The sequence below is a fragment of the Nomascus leucogenys genome, chromosome 7b (genome assembly GCF_006542625.1).
Source record: "Nomascus leucogenys isolate Asia chromosome 7b, Asia_NLE_v1, whole genome shotgun sequence".
NCBI classification, from domain to species: Eukaryota; Metazoa; Chordata; class Mammalia; order Primates; family Hylobatidae; genus Nomascus; species Nomascus leucogenys.
In genome coordinates, this window is record NC_044387.1 from 63,055,606 (window position 1) to 63,072,759 (window position 17,154).

Below are 17,154 nucleotides of genomic sequence, written 5' to 3' on the forward strand. Positions count from 1 at the left end.
CAGGGTTTGGCCATGTCACCCAGGCTGGTCTCAAACTCCTGAGCTCAAACAAACTGCCTGTCTTGGCCTCCTGAAGTGCTGGGATTACAGGCGTGAGCCACCGCACCCAGCCTCAAACACAATTTTATAACAACAAACATCATTTGAAGCAAAGAGTGTCTGAGGATAACCATACTTATTAATTTATCTGGTTTTATTCTTTACTTACAAATATGCTTAATTCTCTCATTCTCTATTCTGTATAACTATGGTAATATCAAGTGGTCCTACAGTACTACTTTACCAGCATTTTGGACAAAGATGTTGGCTTCTGTCTCACTTTAATGAAAGCATAAGACATAGATGTCATGAGATATAACTTTCCTTTTTTTGCCACTGAGTAGCTAGTCTGAATCAAGAGAATATATTAAATTGAACAACTCAGGGGTGGGAGAAATCTGAAAGTTCAAATAAGACACATGAAGTCAGTTGCTATACAGCAAGTGTCCTTGAACTCGGCACTATTAACTTCTTGAATCAGGTAATATTTTGCTGGGAGGAAGACCATACTGTGCATTACAGGATGTTTCGCGGCATCCCTGGCCTCTACCATTCACACGCCAGTAGCAGCTTTCCCAAGGTAACAGTAAAAACGGCCTTCAGACACTGCCAATTTCTCCTGACAGAAAAATATATCCTGCTTGAGAACCACAGCTATAAAGAAGCACAGATATGACACAGAAAGAGGAAAAACATGAGGCTATACTTCACAGTATGAGATAATTGGGTAGAAAGCAGGAAATGACACTGGTTGCTCAGATTTCTGCATACTAACAACTAAAGCATGGGTAATAAATGGCATACACTTTGTACTAAAAACAGAGACAATGTACGTTATGACACAAATGTCCCCAAGACTTGGTGAGATGGGATTCAATATTACAGTGATAGAAACAAAAAGACTGTCTAAGTGAATGGCTGAGTAATTCCTGTATAGTATGAAAATACACTCTATTGCTGAATCCATAAACTGAGAGATAAATTCCTGAGAGCTTTAACTAAGGCTAAAAACAGGAGAAAATAAGATGGACTACACCTACGTTACCAAGTTTCACTGAAGAAATAGATGACATATTCCTTACAAGTTCACAAAAACTGACACAAATGAATTTTAGCAGTAATGGGGCTTTGTACTTTTTCAAATTTGTACCAGATGTTGCAGTTTAGCAAAATCATATATCTGAATAGTTCTAGTTTGTGACTTTAGCTCCAGAGAAGAGAGGAAGTATCCCAGTGAACTATACTAGTGATATACATCTAAGAGCAGAAGTGGTTGGTAAGGTGGGAATTTCCATTGAAAATAATCATATCTCATCTTGGATTTTATGACCACAGAATAGAGGAAAGTTGGGTACAATTCAGATAGGTTTAGGGAAGTGAGGTTCAAAATAGTCATATAAAATATATGCATGTTTCCACTGAATTTGTTTGTAGAAGAGAAAGTTGTCAAAAGTCATGTCTTTACTATGTAACCACAAATGATTCTCATACAAAAGAGAAAGTTCGACTGAAGACATCGCATTGCGAGGTAGAAGGTTCTCTGAAATACAGGAATTTCAACAGGACACAGCCCAAAGATAGCCTAAAGATAAAGGGAAGGAGGCCAAATATGGAATGCCTTGAAGGGAGTTATAAAATCAGACCAGGACTCTGTGGCTAATCAAAGAAGGTAAGGACAATAAGGCTGCCTTTTAATTTATAATCATGGCATGCAAGAAATAAGAAGTCAAGTCCACCATTACTGCTTTTAATGTTGATAAATGGCAACCAAAACAAACCCAGGGGAAGCCATAAATTAGAATTACAAGCAGCCATTAAAAAGTATGTACAGGTATATCAGTGACATAGAAAGTGTCCTTGATATTGCTAAAAAGAAGAATTGGCCAGATTAATGAATAAACTTATTTGTGTAACAATGTGTGCTTGTGTGTGTGTGCACGTGCACATGCATGCCTGTGTGTATGTTGGCTTCTCTTGGCATAAGTATATAGGCAGAGTGAAACATTAGTTTAGATATTAACAGTGGCCATCTTTAGGCTGTGCAACTCAGTGTAATGTTTCAACTGCCTTTTCATATCATTTTAAATGAACACATATTGCTTTTAAATAATAAGATGATTTTAAGAGCAATGGGGAACAGAGAATGTGCATGAGAAAAGGAAATAACTTACATTCTTTTTCTTGGCTTCATGGTAGAACAGTTCATTATATCCTGAAGAACCGAAATTCTTATGATATAAAGACCTAAATTCAAAATTTCCACAGTCTAGTAGGGTGGGATGGATATTTAAACTATTATTAAATCCAGGAAAGTACACTGCAGGCTATGACATAACTCAGTAAAGATTTGTGAAGCAAGGGAAGCACTGGACTGGGTGTGGGAGGGCATCTAGCAAAGATAATGCTTTGCATCTACCAAGAGCGTTTGAGGCTGAGGGGAAAATAGCAAAGGCACGAGGCATGAGCCAGTACTGCAGAAACACAGAGTGTGCGGTTCAGAATGTCCTTGGAGTGGTTATTCCTGGGGCAAGATTTATGAAGGAGAATCATGTTCTGCTATGTTGGGGAATCTGGGCTTCATCCTAGAAAATGCGGGCAACTGATGAGTTTTAAACAAGGGCTTAACCCCTTCTGGAAAGCCCCTGAGCTTCTTTCTGAAGTCAGGCTTGTACAAATGGCTTTCAAACCATTTTGAAAGCAATACAGAATAAGAAGTTTCCTTTAACACAAGATGAAGACATCACATCTGGAGAGCTGATGCATAGCAATGCAATTTTAATTAGCAGTACTTTATTATGTATTTGAAATTTGCTAACAGAGTAGATTGTAAATGTTCTCACCACACACACACACACGCACACACACACACAAACAGAAAATGATAACTATCTGAGGTGATGAAATAGTAATTACTTTGACTATGGTAATTATTTAATAATGGATATGTATAACACATCATCAAATTGTATGCCTTAGGTATACGTAATCCTTAATTATCAAAAATACCTCAATTTATAAAAAGAAAAAAGCTTACTTTACATAACATCTCACAGCAGTCATACACACACATCCCTCTGTAACAAAAACCTTATGAAATGATATTTACCCTTAGTGTATATGTTGCACACGAAATTTTTCTATTTCATAATTTTTGAAAAATTGTAGTTCCAACACACCACATTTATTTAACCTTTCCTAGGATCAACATAAAACATTTGCAAAGCTCTGAGTTAGGGCAACCCCATGTCCAAAGTGACTAGGACTGAAGTGACTTTTTCACAAAGTTCATAGTCAGAGGAGGAGTCAAGGCTAAAACTTTGACTCTTAACTGTTGTACCAGTAATTTCTCCCAAATCTCTGCTGATGTTTTTACCATTGGTAGTACTAAAACCAGCTCTGGTATTAACACAATAGACCAAATTCTTCAGAACGCTGAGACTCCAGAACAGAGCATGATTTATCAAAATAATTTTGTTGCATTGCAGACATGGAAATGTTTTAATAAGCCATTTTAAACAGACTATAAGGATCCCAAATGTAAATCAAGCACCTGGCCATCCTTTCCCCATTCCCACCTCATAAAGAGAGTGTGTTAGAATAGACAGGCATGATGTCTCACGGAAATTTCACTTCCTCTCCCATGGTGCGCTTCTTACAAGAAAAGTAATTTTGATTTTTTTTAAACATTTTTAGGCCACTATTTCTATTTCTATAGTGACAAAACTTGCTTTATTCAGAGCACACCTCTGTCAACCCAATACTTGGGTTGCTGCCAGTTTTTTGTTTTTTTTTTTTCCAACCCAATAAAAATTCTGCCGACCACAGAAATTCAGGTCGGGTTCAGGAAAGCAGTATCACTAATAATAGCCAGTTTGTTAATAGGTGAGGTTTCAAGATATAATGATAGATCCCGATGTATCAACCAAAAATTGTGGTGTACACAGAACGTGAATTGGTTTTAGGCTTAGACTGTGTCTCCTAAAATGTAAATACAGCCAAAAAGTCTTGCTTTTGCTACTCACTCTTGCATTAGTCTAACACAAAATTTAGACAGGGCAGCTGAGTCTCTATGCATATCTCCATAATAGTATTCTTTTTTTTTTTCAAATGGAGTTTAAGAAAGTATTCAGAGGTAAAAGTTACAAGAATGTTTATTGCATTATTGTTTATAATTTTAAATAGCAAAAAAGCTTTAATATGTTCATAAAGAGTAAGAATAAACCAATATATTAATGCAAAGTAATATAAGTAAAAAGGATACACAAATGCCATATGTGTCAACATGGATATATACTAAAACATATTGAGCAAAAAAGCACAAATTATAGAAAGATTCATATAAAACCATAGCAATAATACAGTTAAATGTGCAAAACTGTACCATATTTTTATGGATACATAAATATAGAGTAAAATGTGTATGAGGACGTAAAACATCAAATTCAGGGTATTGGTGTTCTAATAGGAGGGGAGGGTTAAGGGTGGTAACCTGGAGGGGTACAAAGGGAGCTTTTACCCTATCTGTAAATATTACGAAAATTCCAAAGGTGAGCAATGGGTTCCCAAATGTGTGCTATTTATGATTTTTTTGTTTGAAACTTTTATAATTGCTTTTCAAAAACAGCGCTGAGCCAAGATTCCAGGAAAATGATTTCTAATGCCAATTCTACTGCTGCTTTGACGTGTATTCTTGGGCAAATTGCTTAACCCTCTGTCCCTATTTCCTCAACTGCAAAATAAGGACAAGAATCCGGTCATGTGTCATTGACTAGTAGTGGAAAACAATGATTAAAAGTCTTGGCAGCAAAGGCTACATTATTAAATTCTGTGTCACCTCTGAAAAACAGAAGATATTAGTAGCACTTAAAAAAGAATTCATAGCCTCAGATGGGAAGCCCACTTTCTCCGGTAAAAGTCAGAATGTATCCAAAGTAAGAAACAGTCTCCTCACACACATGCAGTCACATACCCCAGTCACAAACATTCACAAACCCCGTGACTGTTCTCCTACCTCCCCAATGGAACAGAACAATCAAATTGAGAGTCAGGTTTTAGGACCTATATCCTCCTCGTTAGGTCAAATAGGTTTCTTCAACAAGAAGAGCTCTGACTTTGACGTTGACCTGAATCACCGGCAGGGTATTAATAAGTAAACAGGAATGGAACTGTGGTCTTTTAGCTCACTGAACTGTGATGCTAATGATGTCAAATAGCTTCATTCTCTTAAGGCTAAATAACTGTGTGTCCAGAAACTGTTCCAAGATGAATCAGAAATTATGGCTGCCTTCCCAGTCCCTAATCTACTCACTTCCCACACTAAGTGGCAGATACAAAATTGCCATGGGTTGCACCACACTCCCACTCTGACGTCCATTGGTGTGATCCATACCCCTTGAAATCAGGACTAGTTCAGGAATGGACATGACCTAAACCAGTTGGCACTAAACTCTCATCTCAGCAACTGTTTTAAGGATATGCAAGTGGCCTGTGCTGTTCCAGTTGAGTGAAGCTCCTGAAGAGGAAAGGAACCTCTTCTTAGCCCTTTGGTTGAGAGTGGGGTTAGCTCATGACAGCCATCTTTTAGCCACGAGGAGACCAGATGTAGGATAAAATTAACATAAGAGATAAGAGCAGCCTAATGATAAAATACAAAGGAGATATTGTTTTTTGTTTGTTTTTGTTTTTTTGAGACAGAGTCTCACTTTATCACCCAGGCTGGAGTGCGGTGGTGTGATCTCGGCTCACTGCAACCTCTGCCTCCCTGGTTCAAGGGGTTCTCCTGCCTCAGCCTCCCGAGTAGCTGGGATTACAGGCACCCGCCATCATGCCTGGCTAATTTTTGTATTTTTATAGAGATGGGGGTGTCACCATGTTGGCTGGGCTGGTCTCGAACTCCTGACCTCAGGTGATCCACCAAAGTGCTGGGATTACAGGCGTGAGACACCATGCCTGTCCTGAGATATTGTTTTATACTGCTGAGTCACTGAACCAACGCTCTCTTGAAACCTACCTTACTGCTAGAATTTTCAGTGAGGTTTATCAGCAAGTTTTCTTTATTGTTTAAGCTAGTTTGAATTAAGAGTTTTTGTCATTTGCAATCAAAAGCATTCTAAGGTAAGTAAATTGTTATATATGTATATTAAACATTGACCAGCCACAGTACAAATGTGTACTGTTGATTTAGAATGAGGAAAGGACAAGTCAGAGTATTTCTGAAGGGAAGCAAATCTATCACACCTGCAGTGATGGTTTAAAATGTAGTCCTACATTCTTCGACACTTTTTATTGAGAGACGTGGAATGTTATGTCTCCTCAGGTTGAATCTGGGTGGGCTTCTGACTCTCTTGATTAATGAAGTATGACAGAAGTATTGTGGCTTCTGAGGCCAGGTCTGTATTGATTATGCCTCTCCTGCCTGATAATTCTCTTGGAACTTGCTGACTGTATTCCTCATTTTGAGATGCTCCCTATAAGAACCCAGCCACTATGCTGGAAGAAGCCCAAGCCACATGGAAGGTCTTGTTTAGGTGCTTAAGTCAACAGTCACAGCTGAGCCCAGCCTTTGAGTGAGGTTATCCCAGGTGCCAGAATGTGAGTACAGAAACCTCCAGATGCCTCCAGTTCTCAGCCCCCAGGTATTCGTCCTTCCATCTGAAGGTCATGGACATCATGGAGGAGAGACAAACCATCACCAGTTTCCCTTTCTGATACCTAACCCACAGAATCTGTGAGCATAAATAAAATGATTCTGATTTTATAACAGTAAACTTGAGGTAGCTTGTTATCTGGCAATAAACAACTAGAACAAAACAGCTACAATAAAAACAATTTAAAGAACTTGTACTTCTAAGTATGAAAAACTTAACATGATGAACACTGCCTTCACTGCCTACTCTGGTGAGTACTATATTCTGTAACATCAAGTCTCTTCTACAATTAATTCTAAAATAATTGCAGTTAATTGTACTAGCAAGCAGACAAATGCAATTAGGTAAAAGCCACTGAGATATCTTAAAACTGAAAATTATGTTGTTTTAGATACTGTAAAATCTTGAAAAATAAGAACAGACAAAACTCCACCGAAACCAGCTTTATTTAAATTGCATTTCCAATTTTCAATTTATGAAGAAGGCAATACAAAAAAATCAAATGTCAAGATCCCATCCTGGTCTGAGTTGAATATTTTTGACCTACACACTTTCAATGTCTTGTCTTAAACAAATTTCAAGGTTGCATCACCGATAGCAAAAGGAAAAACTAAACTTTAAAAGTAATTTTCAAATTATATTCAAAGCAATATATCAAAAATTTTTCGAAATTTCCTCAATCAACATTGTACATTGGAGACCATGGAATATGGTGTACAGGGAGAAGAATACAACGATAACATATTTTTTTCCTGTTTATATTTTTTTAAAGACAGCATTCATAATTTGATTTCAGAATTTCCAAACAATTTAAAGTCATGTCAAAAAATCTAAAGATGATTTGTTAAATGGCTCTCCAACTCTAAACTCTAGTCTCCTCAAGATGCCTAAGATAGTTCAAGCACAGACCATAGAGCAGAGTGGGAAAGGAAACAGGAGTAGGAGAAGGGCTTTACACAAATCCCCAGTTCAGTCTTCTTGTGAGCCAAGTTAAACTGGGTGAACAACTACTTTTGCCCATACTCAAGTGGCCTCGGTGCTGGCACTGAAGGCAGTTGAATGGCCTCCTTTGTTTTACCTAGTCAAACTCCCTAGTCCCTGCATTTTACCCCAACAATAGCCCTAGCAATAAATGGCCCCTTGAGAGTGCATTCTCCGCACAGAAATCTGAAAAACAGACTAAGAATGGATTTCTCAAAATTTAGGCAGAGAAGGGACACAGCTTTTGAGGTGATTTCAGTGCCTTACCTCCCTGCCCGTGCAAGAGCCAGACTGCTAGTGAAATACACCAAGGTCAGATGACAGCCCAGGGAGGCAGACACATAACCAGCCCTTCTCCAAAAACCAAGGGCTCACCTTTTCCATGCCTCTCCTGTTGCCTATAATGTGGAAGGAATTAAATCACAAACTGCAAGAAAGTCAGAGAAAAAGGGAGATGGTTGAGAAGATTGGGGCTTTTTCCAATAGTCACAGTATGCGGCCTACCTCTTCAGGCTCCTGGAGGCAAGGAAGAATGAGGTTTTGCATATTTCTTGCTATATAAGATAAATTAATAATTTCTGAGGTATTAGGTGTAAATGAGGTAAAATACAGGAAGATGATGAAAATAAAGCTGTGTTGGAAGGCTCTAAAATGAGGAAAGAGGTAATAAGAATATGAAACCTATAATTTATTCCATTCGTATGGCTCCCTTTTTTAACTTGATGTGGTCTCTGATTTGGTAATCTGGGACACTCACATATTTACAGTTTATCAATGGCAACAAAACATATTAATCTATTAATGTGCTCACACTGTTATTTTCTGACCCATTTGATAAAGATAACTTTATCCTTGAGACTTCAATTTCTCACCCTTACTTAGCTTCTAAGGAAAGTTTCACGCTGACATTCTGTGATGCAGAATTGGGAGAATGACAAAATAAAAGCAGGAGAAAAAGTGGACTGGAAACAAAAGGCCTTGCAGTTGTGGTTCAGGGAAGAGGAGAATGGTAAATAAAGAGTGAATGTTTGGAAGAGTGCTATGCCAAATAGCTGAGTGAATTACAGAGTTGGAAAACTGGATCTAAAAAGTGAAATAAGAATTTGTTAATTTATTTAATTTGATGTTTCATTGAAGGTTAGAACTAACGTAGTCACCTTTAATTATTTTTCTGTTGATTGGACATCATACTAACAACTTCTTGTTAACAAGAAGTTAAATTCAGATATTTATTTCCAAAAGGGATGATGAATCTTAATATTTTCAGCATCCATCTTACTTTGCAGTGTCAGACCAAAGAACTTATCCTAATGATGATTTCAGGAGCTCACCTATAGGGGCATTCCAGAAAGAAAAACGTATGCTTTGTTTGAAAGATTATCAGAGAATCAGTGATTTCACGAAAAAATAAAGATAAGTCAATATAGATTGCAAAGATTATAGAAATGACAGAGAAAGAGAGAGTCTATTGGATAGAGAAGAGATGAAGTTTGGTTCAAACTATTGAAAAAGCTTCACAATCAAATTTAACCAGATTGTTGTTTGTTTCTGTTGTTTGTACACAGCAGAAATATAACTCTCTTGAAAAGCTCAAAGGGTACCACAATTATCATCTTAACCATCTAATATTCGTAAGTACATGTGACACTTTTTAGTCACAGAAATTGACAGTGGAAATTTTAATATTAACTTATTTTCCCTGGTGAGATAATGGTAGAATTTACTTTGAAGTACAAGGTATATGCAAAGTAATTGTTCTCATTTCGCTGACAATGAAATGCAGGCGTTGAAAACACCAAATGACTCACCTAAGTGAGCTTTCAATTGAATTTATGTCTTTTGATTTCATGCCATTATGTGCAGACTTACTAGACTGGTATACCGGGAGGCCAGCCAATCTTTGATGAGTAGTAGAATCTGGAATGCAAGAGTTAGACTTTCAAAAAAGATGAGAGCCTCAGTGAAGAGGAAATAATGAAGAAAATGTAAGGATGATTGAAAGGCAAGAAAATCTAAGTTTGTACCTACACATACTATGGCAGAATAAGGCTAGTTAAAAGATTTGATGACTATAATTTGTGAAGACCACCAAGTAACATAGACATTGCAACACAGATAGTAACATAGATCAATGTCTGGTTGGCCAAGCAGGTGGACCTTTGTATGTGTGTATGTGTGTCTCTCTTTGTTGCTTGTACTGCTGTCTGTATTTCATAATTTGATCGTGTCGAAAATTTAAGGGACATTAAAATTCTATGTCTGTAGTTTAACATGCATTGAGGAAATAAAAATTGGATATTATTTCTTCTCACTTTTTCTTTTAAAAAGAAACAGAAGTGCTTCTAAAGATAGTAGTTAAAAAATTCTCTCAATCTTTTAAATGCTAAAAAAGCATTAAAAACTTCAAAAGGTTAGTGCATCAGAGTTTCTTCTGCAATGAGTTTAAAATAAATTTGTAATTACAAGTGTGTAAAAATATGTGTACAGAAAATAAAAATATGGTGCTGGAAATATTCCAATATTTAAAAATCTACAATCTTAAATTCAGTGCAGAAGCCATTAGACAACAATGGTGGAGCAGCAGCATATAAATTAAAAGAACATTTGACTGGGAGTCAGAGAACATGGAATTTAGTCTCTCTTCTCCTACTAAAGGGTGTGTGAATGGCCCCAAGTCCCTCATAGCAAATGATGGGGTTGGACTAGGTCAGTATTTCTTAATCTATGTCCTGGGGAACACTTATTTAAAAGATGCAAATGAGGGTTTCAGATAATTTTTTATATTCCCATAATGAAAAAAAGCTATTTTAAACAAAATTAATTTAGACACTATAGACTAGAGTTAGCAAACTATGACTTGCAGGCTAACCCCAGGTCATACATTTTTTTATTTTTGTAAATACATTTTTATTAAAACTCAGCCATGTCCATTTTTTGTTTATTTTATTTTATGTTATTTTATTTTATTTATTTATTTATTTTGAGACAGAGTTTTGCTCTTGTTGCCCAGGCTAGAGTGCAATGGCGTGATCTTGGCTCACTGCAACCTCCCACTTACTGGTTCAAGCAATTATCCTGCCTCAGTCTCCTGAGTAGCTGGGATTAGAGGTACCTGCAGCCACGCCTGGCTAATTTTTTGTATCTTTTAGTAGAGAGTTTTTCACGATGTTGGCCAGGCTGGTCTCAAACTCCTGATCTCAGGTGATCCACCCACCTCAGCCTCCCAAAATTCTGGGATTATAGGTGTGAGCCACCATGCCCAGCCTGATTTGCATATTGTCTATGGCTTATTTTGCCCTATAGTAGCCAAGTTGAGTGGTGATGAGATCATATGGCCCACAATGCTAGAATTATTTACTTTCTGGCTCTTTACAGAAAAACTTTGCCAGCCATCCTACAGACTTTCTCAGAACCTTCAATGTGATAATGTGAATTCCAAAATAATTTCACTATTTAATGCTTGTATCACTCAACAATTATTAACAGAAATAGTGTTACTTTTCATAGTCTTCATTAATTATTTCCAAGATCCAACAGCTTTCTGCTGTTCTCTGACTCTTTAAAACAACCAACTAAATGACTCAACTTATACCATGCATTCAACAAATGCTAATGGAATAGAAACAATGTGCTCATCCTCCTGGAGCTTACATTCTGGTGAGGAGCCCTGTCAAATAATGTAAATGACATATTGCATGCTACATGATGATAGAGGCTCTAGAAAAAATTTAAGAGAGAAGGGTTCCAGCGGGCAAGAGATTGCAATTTTAAAGAGGGTGTTTAAGAAAAGCCTTACTGAGAAAATGACATTTAGGCAAAGACTTAGAGGAGGTGAGCAAGTGACTTATAAGGGGGAAGGCATTTAAGACAGAGCAAAGAGCCACTATAAAGTCTCAAGAAACAGCAAGAGGTCCATGTGGGACAGAAGTCAGTGTGGAGCAGAGTGAGGTAAGTGTGAGAGAAAGCGGTGGAGAGGGATCAAAGGATCAAAGGGATTGACTGTGTGGTGCCTTAGAGGCCACCATAAAAATGTAGGTTTTTATTCTGAAAACAAACAAAAAACAACAACAACAACAACAACAAAAACTAACAACATTGGGGGTTACTGGAAGAGTTTTAGGAGACACATAATGAGACTTTCATTTTAAAACAGTCACTTTGGATGTAGTGGATACGAATGGACTGAATGACAAGTGAGAAGAGAAACAAAGATGCTAGGAGGAAGCTGTTGCCAATACCTAGAAGAGGTAAGAAGGGTTTTGCACAGGGTGGTAGCAATGCAGGTGGTGAGAACTGGTGGCATATATTTTGGAAGTGGAGCCAGTAAGATTTTCTGACGGACTGGAAAGGGGATATGAAAGAGGCGACTCAAGGGTGGCTATTTTTTTCCCCAAAGCAACTAAAAGGTTGAAATTGATATAAATGTAGATGGGGAAGACTGTAGGAAGAACAGCTTTTTAAGGGCTTATCAGGAACAAAGACTAAGGTGTTAAGCAGGATACAAGAGTTTAAGGAAGAGAGATGGGCTGGAGATGTAGATATGAACGTTGACAGTTAATAGCAGGTATTTAAAGCAACTAGGCTGTGTTCAAGTGGGGAGCAGAGTAGACATGCATGGACTGAATCCTAGGTCACTCCAGCATTAGACGTTGGAAAGATAATGAGGAATAGAGATTTAAAGGAGAAATCACTGAGTGTGGTAGCTGGGAAGCCAAGTGATGAAAGAAGTAAGAAATAACTATGTCACACTTGTTACTAGATCAAGGAAGATGAGGACAAATGACTGAGCATTGGGTTTAACAATGTAGGCTCTTGACAGAAACAGTTTCCATGAAGTTACATGGATAAAAGACTTACTGGAATGAGTTTAGGTGAAAAAATGGCTGGTAAAAAATTTTAATTCCACTTTTGTCTACTCTTTTTGGGACATTTTCAAACTTAAGCTTGTCCTGCGGTATAACATAGTATTCCTCTCTATTGCCAATCCCTTTTACACATTTTTATGTGTCTGTGCAATGATAAATATGAACAATATATGAAGAATTCATCAGCCATCTCGATGTTTCCAAATATACATATGTTTTAAATAAAATATGCAAAATATTTGGATAACTGACTGGATTTTTCATTTATATATTTGGATGTCTACCTGGTATGACAATTGAGATGTTTATAAAAGAAAGTTATTAGAAGTAAATTTTGTTTGTTACTATGTAATAGTCTAATGTATAGTTTCTGCTGGAATGCCATTCATGTGTTAATTTCAGAAAATCCTTGTGTCTTCTTATATCTTTAAACACATATGTCTTCAAGTTTGTTAAGAATACCATATAAGGCCCTGTAATATTCAGATTATTCTTTGTGTTTAGGAAATTTAGACACACTTACTTAGCTTAACATTATAAATCAAGGTAATCTCACATTGAACAGAATCATCATTACTGCTGAGTTGTTTTACATATACATTTTGCTTAGGTCATTCAACTATTAATATTTGTTAAAACAACAGATAAATAAAAGATGAACAGTTTCAACATTCTGGGAAATTTCATCTTCTTTTACACTCATGTCCAGGGTATAATGCAGTGCGAAAACGTAACATTTAAAATTTGACAGCTAACTCTATCACATCTTATAAATCCAAGCAAGTGGTTCTCAGGTCTTTCTGCGCAGGCAGAATCACCAGGAGGGCTTGTTAAAACACACAATCTTGGCCCCACAGCCAGATATGGATTTGTTTGAAATTACTCTTGTATGTGTAAAATGCAAGGAAAGATACTGAGTAGCACAGGGGTCGGTGATGCTGATCAATCGCTGATATGCCCTCATTTCTGTATGTACCATTCCCCATTCCGCTCTTTATCACAGGAAACCTCATTTTCCAGGCTAACTTACACTTAACTCTGGGCAATGAGGGGCCAGAGGGAGAGTCAAGGACAGGAGGAAGATAGAAGCCAGCCTATTGCTTCCCCACCTTTCTGTTTCTTATGGACCCCTGGAAGTGGTTATGTCTTTTCTATGGCTCCAGCTCCCACTGGGAAACTTTTCCATTCATGGTCCCAGGTTTTGCTAGACAGTCCTCAACAACACTCTAGATCCAGATGTATAGCCCCAGCTTTTGGCCTCTGGTGACACTACCTTTGTCCTTTTAGCACCTGGGTTAGTAGCAACTCAGTATTGCTAAACTCTTGGTGACTTGACTTCACCAAACCCTACTTAATTTGTAAATTCCTAGACTTCTTGATTTCCTGTCTGGGGCCTGATGAATGCTGCCATTGAGAACTTGGCATTATTTTTTAATTTTACCTCAGTATAGCCTAGGCTAATATCCTAACTCAATTGCCCTTCTCTTCCTGATCTTGTTTGCAGGTTAACCCCTTCTTGCATAAGATTGACCTCCTCCTCAAAATTCACAGACAGTGAAAATGATGCAGAGAGAAAAGAGATACTTGGAAGGGAGGGCATGATGATGAAGGGGCAAAGTTTAACAGTGCTTTTTGTCACTGTTGAAGCTTAGTTGAGAGAAAAAATGGCCACCTCTGAAGTCACTGTTCTGTAATGTGGAGAGGCTCTCTTAACATTCAGAAAGGATCTCTTTATATAAATGTGAACGGCTCAGAGGAAACCGAGTATTACCATGTATGGAAAAATGATTAATAACTTAGAAATTACTGTAGAATGTGGGAAATAGTTAACTTATATCAGAAAGTCTCTGTGCTAATCAGAAACAATCTGATTGTTTGAAGACCTTTTGTGGGTGAAGTCTGGGAATCCAGGCTCACAATAAGTGATAGTTTCTAAGGATAGAGGGCTCTGAAAAGCAGAAATGAGAAATATCAACCATACCATGTTCTAAGGAAGTGAAAGCAGCACACTGAAATTTGTGGCAGCAATGAGCCATATTGGGATGTTGTGAGTATCAACACACATGGATTCCAATTTTAGGTAAATAAGCAGAAAGTGAATTGATATTCAGATGTACCCTTTTTTGTTTATGGAGCACTGCCCATTTATGTGGCACACACAGCTGGTGCTATCAATATTGATTCCACCAGTTATTTTTGGGGTCTGTGACAGAGCTCATCAAATCACCACTATGAAGGAAATAAGTAGCCTTAATTCTCATCGTTAGACAGATAAAATGTAGTGCAACTCTTCTCTCTGATATATGTACCAACTATATATCAATTTATATTCTGTTTCTCAGTGACATTATCCTTTTCTAGTACAAGGTATCTGTTAACATGTGATACTGATTGCTTTTCCACAGTCTGTGGCTTTGGAACAGTATGGAGAGTCCAACAGTGCAGTTTGCTAAAGAAGTCTGCCAAAACCTAGTGTTGATTTCTTCCAGAGCACAATCTGTGTTATAAATGTTGTAGCTAGTTTTCTGATTCTCAGCTTTACCCTCATGTGTATCAATTTGTAATTTTATTATACATGGAATATGATTCTGTATATCTTAGTAGCTTTGTTCTTTTCTTTCATTTTGAAAACAAAATCTAATAATGTCATTCAGAAAAGCATTATCACATACTTGTTCTGCAAAAATTATCTTGATGTACTAGAGAGTTCTCTCCTGTGTTGGAAAAATTTGGTACATATTCAATGGCTGTTTGGACAGAGTATTCAATATTAGGGGTGAGTTGCTCTATTATTTGAACTAATAAAATTTAGTTTTAGATCTTCCACATTGTTCTTAGAGTAAACTTCCTCCTTCTCACCTGCTTCTGTGAAATCTTCTTATGGGAAGGTTTACTTGTCCCAATGGAGTCCTTTTACTTTTTATAAATTTCATATTATTTTTAGTTTCTATAATTTTCTTTCTAGTTGTACCTTGACTTAAGCCATCTTTGCTCCATGACTCTATATTTTAAATAAGATTTCAGATAAATTGAAATACTAAAAATGGAAAATGCTAACTAAAAATATAAGTTCAAAGGACACAGAATATCTTAATATAAATAAATTGTGCCCTATTAACTAAATGCACTAAATGTTAGTTTACTTAAACTAAACCTAAGTCCTTGACATGCACTCATAGCTTTTACAAATTATATTTAAGGGCTATATCTTAATAATTATTCTAAAAGAATTTAAAAGGACATCACAGAGAACCATGATTGATCAGATTTTTAGTTGGTAAGGTGGATGTGAACAAAGTCTTTTTTTTTTTTTTTTCTTTGAAGCTTTTCCTCTGAAGCAACCAAAGGACCATGAGAGATGTGAGAGAAAGTGTTGTATCGGCAGAGGTCTGAAGACCAACCCCAGACTACATTTAGGATTCTTTAGAAACCTTTGTATCAGTCTTCAAAAGTTTTCTGTGACCTTTTGCTGGAATTCTTCAGGTGTTAAAGGGCCTCAGCCAGGTATGGCAGATATTTCTTTTTCTCTGGAAGCCAGAGTACTACGTTTTCAGTCTCTACATCATATGAGAGGCCTAGTCCTCTTCTGTCTTAACGGCTTCTGGTTAGCTTTCTGGCTAGTCTCAGGGGGCCTCATCATTGTTACCTCCCTAGAACCTCTCAGCAGGATCAAGTATAGATCCTTTGCCCATAACTTCCACCCTGAAATTTCCAACTGTCTTTAAACACGCATCAATTTACCACCGTGGAAAAATAAAGACTCAAGAAAAACTCTCTCACTTGATTCTATTGCGTTCAGCTTATTTTTTAATTTCTCTATTTATATCCACTGTTAAGTTTCCTAAGGGAGTAGCTTTCACCACTCTGTTTCTCTAATTATACAACTTGCATTCTCTCCTTAATTGCCTGTAATGTGATTTCAGTCCATGCTTTCTATTAGACTCCATTAAACGCCATTAATGGTTCACAATAATCAAATCCAGTAGCTTCACTTTCATCCTCATTCTTCTTTCATCACCCATTAGATATTTTTGCTCATTTTCACGTGGATGATACTCTTCTCATTTAGCTTATTTGACTCAATCTCCAATAATTTCTACTTTTTATGGGATCCTTAGTCCTCCTTTCCTTACACTTATGAATGTTCTCATTTTATAATGTATGTTTTCTATGTGGACTACATAGAAAACTATCCAAATAATTCCCCTGAAATTAGTTACCTATAAAATATTGGGTTCTTATCCTATTTCCTTATTTTTGTAAATATAAGTGATACAGATGATGTTTTATTTTTCCTGGCGCAAAAATAAAATCTGTGACAATGCATAACTATACAACGAGTGTCAGAAATGATTGGTAGAAAGTAAAATTTTTTGAACAACAGCAACAACAAAACTAAATTATTCAGAAAAGGAATCAACACTCCAAAAGAGCAACTATTGTTTGAGAAAGAGGTTTAGCCTTAATGTAGATTATTCTTTGATTACCTTGTGTCATTAGATTGAAAGCTACTAGGGCATAGACCATATCTTATTCATCTTTCATCATCCAAACTGAATAGAACACACTTTTACGCATAATATTATCTCCACCAATATCTGCTAAATTTAATGTGAGGCTTT

At 36.9% G+C, this 17,154-nt stretch overlaps 1 protein-coding gene across 5 annotated transcripts in view; it reads right to left on the reverse strand.

Moving 5' to 3' along the window:
* Positions 1-17,154, reverse strand: part of INPP4B (inositol polyphosphate-4-phosphatase type II B) — an 837,221-nt gene that overhangs the window by 64,170 nt on the left and 755,897 nt on the right. The gene's annotated exons all lie outside the window — the stretch shown is intronic.